Source organism: Pteropus medius, unplaced genomic scaffold (assembly GCF_902729225.1).
Source record: "Pteropus medius unplaced genomic scaffold, Ma_sr-lr_union100, whole genome shotgun sequence".
NCBI classification, from domain to species: domain Eukaryota; kingdom Metazoa; phylum Chordata; class Mammalia; order Chiroptera; family Pteropodidae; genus Pteropus; species Pteropus medius.
In genome coordinates, this window is record NW_024344240.1 from 26,131,205 (window position 1) to 26,143,847 (window position 12,643).

The following is a 12,643-nucleotide window of genomic DNA, read 5'->3' on the forward strand; positions in this document are numbered from 1 at the left end:
AAAGAGTCTTTTTATCCACCCCCATTCCACATCCCCCAGTTTCCTGCCCAGAGGCCACCAATGTTGTCAGTTTGCTTATCCTTCCAGAGCTAATCTCTGAAAGCTTTTCTTTCTTTCTCTCACACAAATGACTGAATACTGCACACGTTATACATGCTGTATCACATTTAAACAATTAATCTTGGATGTTTGCTCCTTGTCAGCTCATGTGGAGTGGTCTCATTAGCTTTATGGTATTTCATTGTGTGATAAGGTCACACTGTAGAAGCCCTGTACTCTGTCCTTAACACATTGAAACGTCTTCACTCTCTCCTTAGCTTAGGAGCACAGCAACCTTGAGTTTAAGATAACAGGTGATGGTCATGCCTCTTTCCTGTTACTTCCTAGCAAACACAGAGCAGTCTGTTCAGCCTGCCTGGTATCCACTGGGGAGATAAAAGAAGGCCTTTCATACTCTGAACATTCAGTTTTTCCTAAATCTGGAATAGCACTCAAGCAGCCTCTGCCATCTGGTTAAATCAGCCAGAGGAAATGGCAAAAAGAGAAAAGCCTGATATGGCTGCAAATAGGGCCCCTATCCACTACCTCACCCTCTTTTCCTTTCTTCAGTGGAAAAGTCTGGGCTAATGGACTTCTGGAAAGTGACTGAACCACCCCACTGGCACCCACAGTGGGGCCGTTGTAATTCTGCTGATTTTTCTCTCTGGCTTCCTTAGGCAAGCTCCCTGAAGGCTGGCCAAGGCCTCCCCCACCACCTTGGTGTAGCACCTTTATTACATGGAGTGTTTATGAGAAAAAGGTAGGGCCTTTTTGCTTCTGGAAACCTTACTATCTTAGGGAAGAAGCTAAATGAAAGGCAGTGGGCACAATGTCTCTAGCAGATTATGATATTTCTCTCTGTGCCATCCTCCAGTGATGAAGAATGGACCCAGACATTGTTGGCCAGCTTCTAGGCCTCTAGATAAAACAACAAATATTGTTCTTGTCGTAAAGAAAACAATATATATTTTAGAAAATATTAAAAATTGCATAATAGCCAACATTAAAAAGACAGTATGAGAATATTATGAATGATTTTACTACTAATAAGGTCTAAAAATTATTTCCCTGTAATCTTGTTTAGGAAACTAGCTAAAAAATACCTCCCTCCCCGCCCCACAAAACCAGTAACATCAACATTATTTATATGGAGAGGTTCTTTGGCAGAAAACCCAATTAGAAGGTAACCAATAGGTTCTCACCCTCAGAGATACATTAAGCTATATAAAAAAGCATTCACACTTTTAGGTTAAAGTCTTGTTTTCCAAATGTAATAGAGCATCATCCTTTTTTGGCTCCTTGATCTGTCCCTAACCTGACTCTTTTCCTGTTCCTTTAGTATATTTCTGTTTTTCCTCTGGCCTCAAGCTGGGAGTGAGTGTACCCTCAAGGCTCTGCCACAGCTCTTCTCTTTCTACATGCCCCACAACACCTAGAATTAGGCCAACCATGTTAAGGGTCATGTAATAAAGGTTTATTGGATGAACTTGGATTTAGAAGGAGGAAAAAATAGAGGAAAAAAGTCGGTGAGCGTGAAGGCAAGTATCAGGGTTGAAGGGTGGAGGTGGAGGTGGTGGGAGGAGGATGGACACAATGCTTTGGCACCAGTTTTAGCAGTATCATTGCTCAGCTCACTGCCAAGGGAATAGAGCAGGAGTTGTTCCTTCTCAAATGTTCTAGTGATGACAAAGACAGCCAGGCTAGCGTCCTTTGGTGTAAATATAAATACAAGCTGGTGGTTCCAGTAGATGACTCACAGATAAGCCAAGCTCCTGGTTACCAGCAACCTCTGCCAAATCTGAAGGAATGGGCTGCTTTCTCTGAAGGGAAGCCACTCTGTGTCTTAGATTCCTTCCAAAGTGTTAGAGAATTTTTCTCACCCTTCTTTGTCCATTGCCAAGCTGGAAAACTGGTAAAATTGCCTACAAGAGTCACCCTAGCCATTCCAAATCTCCCTGAGCATTTGGGCTCTGACAGTGGATGGCAGCCTCCTCCCAGCAGGTACCTGCTGTTCTGGAGTATTCTGATTATCCTACCCACTCCCATCTTAGTACTAATTACTGTTCTGTCCCATTCATGGATTTCATGGTCTCCTGGGTGACAATCAGCTGTTTCAGAGGAGTTAAAAGACATGCCTAAAAGACATGCCCTATTGATCCTGGAAACATGAATTTTTATAAAGCTTTTTTGGAGAAACAAGGTGTAAACCCAATGGAGTAAGTTTGCAGTATAAGTGAGAGTGTGGACTCTGGGACCATAATGCCTGAGTTCATATCTTGGCTCCCCAACTTTGGGCAAATTATCTTTCTTGTGCCTTAGTTTCTTTATCTGTAAAATAGGGATAATGATTTACTTTATAGATTTGTTGTGAGGATTAAATGGTGCTAACATGTAGACACTTAAAAAGTTCATGGCATATAGTGAGTAGATGCTTGTTATTATTTTTGTTGTTATTGATTAAGTGTGAGATCTGGGAGAGAAGAGTCAGGAGTTAGAACCCAGTATCACATAATATACTGCACTGCAAAGTGGTAGCTTCCCTGATTCCTGATTTTCAGTACAGGAACTAGGCTTTGTAGGTGACTCCAATTACTTAATCCATTTCCTGTTTGCCTCGAGAATACTCACTGGTGGCTCTTGCAGCTGCAGTGTTCACCCCAAGATAACTTGTGGATTAAGTCCTAACCTTACCCCCAAAGTTTGCCATGAAATATCACACTTTTATTATTATTTTTGCATCACTCTAGTATATTGATAGTCTTTGGAAACAAATGAAATCATTCTATATATAGCATTCTGTTTTTAGTAGTGGTATTTCCATTTACAAAATATTGTAATTCTCGATCGCTGAGCATGTCAAATCCTAGAAAACATAGCATTCCTACATGTGGCGTTAACATGGTTTTCAAACAGTTGTTAGCCGGATTCATTTGATGAATCCTATTTGTGTATACCTTTCTGTTACATTAGGATTAGAGACAAGTTCTGTTTAGACATAACTCCAAGAACAATTTTTATGTTTTATTTTCACATTGAAAACCAGTCAGGTTTGCTTCAGCCTCAAAGAGCATGTTTATGTAAAATTAAATTAACGCTGGCAGTGAGATGCTCTTTTTTTTCTAAATGGGAAATAAGTTAAAGAAGCACTAAGCCTCTTTCAAATGTTCACTTAAGAATACCTTCAGAGGTTCCGGTCAAGATGGTGTAGTAGGCAAAAGCTATGCAAGCCTTCTCTCACAACCACATCGAAATTACAACCAATCAACAGAACAACCATCAATGAAGTCTAGCTGAACAGAAGTCCTATAACTAAGGACATACAGAAGAAGTCTTCTCAAGACTGGTAGAAGGAATGGAGACATGCAAGGGGCTGGTTCCAAACCCATGTATGGCAGTTGAGAATTGGGAAGGATATTAGGCTACAGAGGTCCCCTTGGAAGAGCAAGGAGCCCCAGCCCCACACCAGGCTTCTTAGCCTGGAGCACCAGTGCTGGGAAGAGAAGTCACCACAACTTCTGGCTGTGAAAACCTGTGGATGTTGTGAGTGTGTGACATGGAGTCCCAGGTGCTCCTCTTAAAGGGCCAATGCATGGGTTTATTTGATATGGACTCATTCACTCTGAGATCCAGTGTAGGGGTAGCAGCTTAAAAGGTGCCAGGGACATACGGGGAGGATCTATATTGTCTGGTTTTAGGGAGAGGGATGGAGGGGCAGGTTTCTCCCAGAAAGAAGCTCTGGCAGAGGGCATTGTTCCTTTGTTGAGCCTTCCCCTGTCTTAGCCTGCAGACTTAGGCAGGTGCCATATCTGAGTCTTCATCAACCTGGCTAACACTGGTCACCTCACCCTGGTGATTCCCTGAGATCCTGCCCCACCCAAGTTGCAGGCCCACTCGAGCTGCTTCCAGTGACTTTTCCATACAAATGGCCTGTCTTGGCTCATGCTGTGGACTTTCTCTCAAAGTTTCACAAAACCTAAAATTTCTCAAAGATTCACAAAATCCAAACAAGCAGCATCTGGCCTCAGTGTGCCACGTACCTCTTGCTAAGCAGCCCCAAGCCTGGCATTAGTGGCAGCTGGCTTTGGTTTGCAGCCTAGCCTCTGTAGCTTAGTCCCTGGCACCTCCAAGCCCAGTGTGGGTGGAAGACATCTGTGGATTACTTTGTGGCTTATGTCAAGTGGCCCAGGGCAGGGTACGGGTAGAGGCTCAACATGGCCTGCCAGGTGGCCCTGGGGTGGGTATGCCTAGTGGCCACTTCTGATCAAGCTTGAGCACCACTTAGCTGCCTCCACAAATGACACACCGAAAGAGCAGACTTGGCAGGCACCAAAGCCCTGCTAATGCAAATCCTGCTCTATAGGATCATCTCCCACACAACAGCTTCTCCACTATAGTCACTGGTCAGTCCTTACAGTCAATCAGCCTGAGGGTCAATCCCTTCCACTGATGTGCAAACAGCAACCAAGTCTCAACTACAAGAGGAGGGCACACACAACCCACACAAGGGACACATACCTGGATCACCCAGCTCAGGTGACCAAAGGACACCTACTACATAAGGCCACTCTACTAAGACTGGGAGACATAGCAGCTCTATCTAATACATAGAAACAAACACAGAGAGGCAGCCAAAATGATGAGACAAATGTCCCAAATGAAAGAACAGAACAAAGCTCCAGAAAAAGAACTCAGCAAAATGGAGACAATCTACCAGATTCAGAGTTCAAAACACTGGTTATAAGGTGCTCAATACTTCAGTGAGAACTACAAAAAGGAGAGGGAAACATAAAAATGGAGATAGAAAACATAAAAAAGAACGCATCAAAAACAGAACACTGAAATAAATGCATTAGAGGGAACGGTAGATTAGATGAAACAGAGAATAGAATCAGTGATTTGGAAGATAAGGTAGCAGAAAACACCCATTAGAGCATCAAAAAGAAAACCTAAGAATATGAGGATAGTTTAAGGAGCCTCTGGGACAACGTCAAACATAACATTTGTTTGCATCAAAGGGGTACCAGAAGGAGAAAAAAGAGCTCAAAGAATTGAAAACCTTTTTGGAGAAATAATGATGGAAAACTTTCCTAACCTGGTGAAGGAAATAGACATATAAAACCAGGAAGATCAGAGAGTCTCAAAAAAGATGAACCCAAAGGGGCTCACACCAAAAAACATTATAATTAAAATGCCAAAGGTTAAAGACAAAGAGAATCTTAAAAATAGCAAGAGAAAAGCGGTTGGTTACGTACCGCTCCCATAAGACTGTCAACTGATTTCTCAACAGAAACTTTATAGACCAGAAGGGACTGGCATGAAATATTCAAAGTGATAAAAACAAGAACCTACAACCGAGATTACTCTGACAAGTAAAGCTATCATTTAGAAACAAAGGACAGATAAAGAACTTTCCAGACAAGAAATGTTAAAGGGGCTTCTTTAAAAAGAAAACAAAAAATAAAAAATATAAATAATAAAATGTCAATAACTACATATCTATCAACAATTACTTTAAATGAATTTAATGCTCCAATCAAAGTGGATTTAATGTTCTAATCTAAAGACATAGGGTGGCTGAATGGATAAGAAAAGAAAATCTTTACATATGCTGCTTACAAGAGACTTACTTCAGATCGAAAGACACACACACTTTAAAAGGTTAGAAAAAGATATTTTATGAAAATGGAAACAACAAAAAAGTTGGGTAGCAATACTTATACCAGACAAAACAGACTTTAAGACAGAAGTATCATCCTGAATTCTCTGTCATTTAAGTTGCATATTTCTATGTCTGTAAGCTTATTTTCTGGAGATTTTTCTCTTTCTTTCTGAGATGCCTTGTCACCTTGGTTGTTCATGGTGTTTAATGGACTATTTCTCCACCTGGGCATTAATGGAAGTGTATTCTGCTTTTTTTTTTTCCAGAAAGATTTATTATATAATGATCTCTCTAGCCTGTAGCAAAAAAAGACGTTTTTCTTTTGGTTTCTAGTAGGTGGCATCTAAGTCTCTTGGATCCTGCTTTACATAAAGCCTTAATAATGCCTTTTTTTCTCTTTATAGATGTTTAATCACACTTGCTACCCTCAGTCCCTGTCAGTGTTAGCGACAGTTTTGGTAGCATTTGCTCAGATTCCCTTGGAGCTCTGTGGCGTTCCGTCTCAGAGGGTATGGGGGGAAGGGCTCTCTGGGCTGTGGCTCAGCCTCGCGTTTTGCTGATAATAATCAACTGTTGTTTCTCTGCTGTCCCTGCTTTCTGCCCTGATGACTGGGCCCTGCCTCTGGCTGTGTGGAGCTCACAGCACTCCCAGTCAGAGCTGTTCAGGGGACTTGCCGCACTTTCTCCCTTCCTCCTCCTCCTACAGTTCAGGGGACTTGCCGCACTTTCTCCCTTCCTCCTCCTCGCTCCAGTGGCTGCGAGAGGCAGCTGCTTTATTTCTCCTAGTCCACTGCTTGACATCTGGGGTTCTGACCTGTGGTAGCTCTTATGGGCAGATCCCATGCTCAGATGTGCTGGTGTGTAGTTTGAGTGTTTTTTGTTGAGTTTTACATGTTCAGCTTATTCTTGTTTCAAAGGGAGAGCTCTGGGGACATCTCACACTCCACCATGTTTCTGTCACTCCAAACTTTTAAAACAAAGGCTACAAAAAAAGGCTACCAATAATCTCACTTCTTCAAGGGGACATATGCATTCATATGTTCATGGCAGCATTATTTACAATAGCCAAGATATGGAGGCAACCTGATGTCCACTGGTGGATGAATGGATAAAGAAGAGGTGGTACATATATACAATTTAATATTATTCAGTCATAAAAAGGAATGCAGTCTTGCCATCTGCAACAACATGCATAGACCTAGAAGGTATTGTGCTGAGTGCAATAAGTTAGAGAAAGACAAATGTTATATAATTTCATTTGTATGTGGAAATTAGAGAACAGGATGAACAAACAAACAGAAACAAGCTCATAGATACAGAGAGCATTTTGATCGTTGCCAGATTGGGGAGTTGGGGGATGGATGAATGGGGGATGGGTAAAGGGGAGAGGGATTAAGAGGTACAATTTGGTAGTTACAAAATAGTCATGGGGATGTAGAGTATAGCATGGGGAATATAGTAATATTGTAATAATTATGTATGATGTCAGATGGGTACTGGATTTATTGTCATGATCACTTCGTACACAATATAAATGTCTAATCACTATGTTGTACAGCTGAAACTAATAAAATATTGTCTGTTAACTGTAATTGAAAAAATAAAAATAAGAATAGAACACATTTGATTTTCTGAATATACAGGACATTTATACAATTTTTTTTTTAAATATGAAGAGGCTTTCATTTCTGTCTTCTGTCTTGTAAGTTCCTCCCTCCCTCAGAAGCAGCCACTGTTGTTCATTTCTTATTTGTTCTTCTGGAGTTTCTTTGTACATATAAAAAATATGGTTAGAGATCCTATTTTTGCCTTTAAAAAATATAATTGTAGTATATTATACACACTTTTATTTCTTGCTTTTTATTTTCCAGAGAAGCATGATTTTAAGGAAGATAAAGAAAAATATATAATGTGGACTTTTAGAAATAGGACAGGGCTGGTTTGGCTTCTAGCTCTGCTACTAAATTGCTCTATAACTTTGCAAAAGTCACTTATGGAATGGAATATTAAAATCCTACATTTTATTTACTATTGTAAAATAGGATGGTTGAGTCTTTTTATTAAAATAAGTTAAAAATATTTGAAATAGATACATGAAATAGAAATGTTAAATAGTTATTGGATTTCTATATAGGCATGTTTAGTTAGATTAAGATTTAAATGGTCCACTGATGATATATAGGCAACTTCAAATCAACATTTTCTCTGGGCTGTTTAAAATAATTTGATACTAGGCCAAAAAATAATACACTTTCTGCCTTACCTTTTACTTAGGACTTGTAGGAAGAGTGGGGTGGGACCTGGTGAGTGGGGAGGTAATAGGGTTTGTGAGAGAGTATTTTGTTTGGCTCTAGACAAAAGCTGGGGATATGTGGACCCAAAGGGGTGACTCTGCTCTGAAAGATAGGCAGGAGTTTATGACAGGGAAGTAGGTGCAGGTGGGTAAGGTTTTGATGAGTGCTGAGATTTAAAAAATGGATTCATGAAGCAATATTGCTGCAGTCGAAAACTAAAAAATCAAACTGACCAGAGTGAAAAATAGCCTGGGTCCTAGTCTGGTTATGCTGCCATATAGATGACTGGACTTTATTTTCAGGTTTATTTAATAGTCCATGTTACTTATTATATTTTTAAGACATGAAATGCTTTCATTCAATCTTACTAAAAAATACTCCATGAAAATAAAATCATCTATATCTTCTCTTCGATATACATTCATATATATTATAAGCACATACCTGCTACTTTGAGTTCTGCAGTTTTTTTTCATTTAATATTATCTATTCAGTTTTCAACATTATCTTCTTCCTTAGAATATGCATTTGTTTTCTAGGGCTGCTGTAACAAATTACCACAAGTGAGTGGCTTAGAACAACAGAAACTTATTCTCTCACAGCTTTGGAGGTCAGAAGTACAAGATCAAGATCAAGGTGTCTCTCTCTGAAGGCTCTGAGGGAGAATACTTCCTTGCATCTTCCAGCTTCTTTCTGGTGGCTGTAGGTATTCTTTGGTTTGTAGCAGCATAATTCCAATCTCTGCCTCCATCTTCACTTGGCCTTTTCTGTGTTTCTGTGTCTTCTTTTTTGTCTTTTTTGTTCAATTCTTATTTGTCCTTTGTCCTTCCCTTGTCTTTCAATTTAGGACTCACTCTAATCCAGAATGATCTCATCTTGAGATCCTTAATTATATCTGCAAAAGCTCTTATTCCAAATAAGGTGACAGTAAGAGGTTCTGAGTGGACATATCTTTTGTGGGCCACAATTCAACCCACTACTCCATATTTGTAGCCCAACAATATTCCTTTTTATTAACATGTTATTCAATTTTGTTCCTTCTAACTTTTTGCTAGTATGAATAACAGCTCTAAACAGATTGCCTATGAAAATGCCATAAAACAGTACTATTATTTTCCTTGTGGGTTATTTTCTTGGAGTAGTTTTCCAAAATAGAATTAACAACATCAACAGTGAGAACAGTTTTCTAGTTCTTTGAACATCTTGCCAGGGTGTGATCCAGAAAGATTGTATCACTTTGCAATACTCATAGCAATATGTGAAATAACAGAGAGAAAGAAAGAGAGAGAGATAGAGGGAGGGAGAGGGAGAGAGAGAGAGAGAGAGAGAGAGAGAGAGAGAATATGAATATGAATGAATTCAGCCAATTATTTCAGTGAACCAATGGGAGGGAAATATACAAGTGAAGAATTAATTATATGCAGAATACCAAGCCCTCAGAGAAAAGAAGATAACGATCTGACTGCTTTATCTTTCCTGTGGTGCTCCTTTATTCCACACAGATCTTTAGGTGCTTTTTTAGGGACTGGCAGCTGAAGAAAATGGTTATCTGATCCGTAACAGAGTCTTAGATTCAGTGAGGGTAAGGGCTTAAGCGCCAGCTTCTGGTCCACTTGAGCTCATTTGTGAAGGAGACGAGTTTTTTCTTAGTTCTCCAACCTTAGTGCTCTCTGCATTTTGCTTGTCTGTTCTTGACTCCCAGCTCAATGTGCCCACTATTTCATCTTTCTGCTGAGTTCTGTGTGACTGATTTAAGCCTAAAGGGCTGTCCTCTCCCAAAAGAGGTGAGTTTCATAGGGAATAAAAGCTAAAGCTATGCAGATAATGAAATGCTCTGAAAGGTGCCATTTCTGGCAGCAACTAGTTCAGAGGAGTGGGAGCAGAGAAAGAATCAGGGCCAGCGGGAAAATGCTTCCTTCTCAAATTTAAAACAAAACAGCGCAGACCCTCCAATGTTGGTTTTGGAAAGAGACTTGAATGGGAGAAAGGCCAGCTGTATTTGGTGGCTCCAGATTTATCCTGAGATTCACCTTTTCTTTGGTGGTCTCTTGATGATTACAGTTGCCACAAGCATGCAGATATCAAAGAGAGAATCACTTCATCTGTGATTACTGTGGCCAAACATGCCTACTCTTCTCTTCTCTTAGTGTCCTGTATAGCATATTAGAAACAACCTTGGAATAGTAATATTTAAATGTGTGTCCTTAAGGCTTGGGGATAAACAAAATTAAATAAATATGGTGAGTATCTACATTAAGATAATCTGATTATAAAATGTAGTTTGCTCTTTGTAATTCACAGGCTCACCCTGCCAGTAGGGGTGCCTGGAAAGAACAGATTTTTCTTATATCTCTTCTTCTCAGCTCCCAGTCCCCCTCCACATGGTAAGCTCCATCTTTAACATTGATCCCCTGGTGCACCAACCTAAACATTTGGACTCTCAAAGTCTAAGCTAAGAAAACAAGGACAAGTCCTTTCTACCTAAGTCTTGCCCTTTCAGTTCCAGTTTATAGGTAATGATTAAACTTTTGAGCTCAGCCTCTGTGTCAGACTCTCTGAGTGCAAACTCCAGCTCTGTCTCTTACCAGTTGTGTGATCAAGAATAAGTTAACATTTCTAAGTCTCAGATTTTTCATCTGTAAAATAGGGATAATAAAAATTTTAATTTCAGAGGTTTGTTATGAAGAGCAAACTATGTGTTTGGCACATAGAAAGTACTCAGTATCAGGAAATACTGTATAAATAATAAGTATGTAAATATCATGAAGACAACTATTCTCCTGGGTGATTGATAGAAATTATTTTACCTCCTACTCAAATGGGCATGGCTCAACTTTTTAGGCTGTCACTATAATTAATATATTTGAGAATGTGACCCCATAGCACAAAAATTCATGCAAGAAGAAATATACTCACATATACTAACTGGAATGTGGTAGAGGTGAAGGTCTTTACAAGGCCTAAATCACACTGTATGAGAAGTTGCTTTCTCATAAAGAGCCTGAATTTGACTTCAGTTTCTCCATCTGCAAAAAGGGTACTGTATTAGGGTTCTTCAGAAAAATAGAATATATATATATATAGTTCCAGTGTCTGACAGGAGGGAAATATACAAGTGAAGTATTAACTATAGAATACCAAGTCCTCAGAGAGAAGATAACAACGAGGCTGCCTTATCTTTCCTACTGTGCCACACTATCCCATACAGATTTTTTTTGTGATATATATATATATGTTTATTTTAGTTAATTTATCGTAAGGAATTGGCTCACATGATTATAGAGGCTGAGAAGTCCTAAGATTTGAAGTCAGCAAGCTGGACACACAGGAGAGCTGATGGTGTAAGTTCCAGTCCAAGGGCAGGAGAATACCAGTGTCCTAGCTGAACTGTCAGGCAGACAGCATGTCCTTCTTACTCAGTTTTTTTGTTCTGTTCAAGTCTTCGTTTGATTGGATGAAGCCCACCCACACTGGGAAGGCAATCTGCTTTACTCGTTTCTACTGATTCAAATGTTAATTTCATTCAGAAACCCCCTCACAGACACACCCCAGAATAATGTTTGACCAAATGTCTGGGCATTCCATGGCCCAGAAAAGTTGACAGATAAAATTTAGGGTCTAAAAAAGTATGTCCTTCCTTCTTTCTAAACTTCTGCTCAGGAAGAAAGGCATGAATGGAGGTGGGGTGGGGGAAGTTATCAATGAGATCCGATTTGCCACAAGTCAAATAATTATAAGGCAGAGGACTTCAAAGAGAAGTAAATATTTTTAAATTCCAAAGACTCTAGGCCTCTGTCTTAATCTGCCCAGACTGCCATAACAAAATACTATATACTGGGTGGCTTAAATAACAGAAATCAATTTTCTCACAGTTCTGGAGGCTGGAAGTCCAAGAATAAGGTCCAGCAGGGTCAGTTTATGGTGAAGCCTCTCTTCCTGGCTTATAGATGGCTACCTTCTCTCTGTGTCCTCTCTGTGCATGTGTCTCTTATTTCCTCTTCTTATAAGGACACCAGTCCTATTAGATTTGGTCTCATTCTCATGACCTCATAACCTAATTACTTCCCTAAAGGCCCTGTTTCCAAATTGGGGGTTAGGATTTCAACATGAATTTGTGGGGGAGAATACAGTTTAGTCCATAACAATTGCCCTTCTTGTTATCTCCCAGGAATTAAAACATGCTGGAGCATTTACAGTGTAGTCATAGCTCTCTACTGCCCTAAACCCAATAAAGGGAAAGAGGATGAGGTTCAAAGGACATCATTATAGTGAAAGGCAATTGAATGCCATCATCCCAAGACATTAAGAACCTGTTTATAACATATTTGTTGGTTCACAAAGAGAACTTAAAAAGTCAATTTGTTCAGCAATGTTTATCGAACATCTTTGATGCACTTGGCTAGCTACTTTGATGGGAAGAGCACAGAGCTGAATACCATAACCTCTCTTTTGAGGTGTTCCAATTCTGTGGGAATGTTTAAACATTCTCTCTCTCTCTCTCTCTCTCTCTCTCTCTCTCTCTCTGTCTCTCGTCTTACAGAGTGGAGAAGTGCTCTTTCATAATAGGATTCTCCGTCGCAGGCTGGCGGGAACCCAACTGCGAGTGCCCACTGCACCTGGTGCCCAGGATGCCCACAAGAGAGGCCTGGTG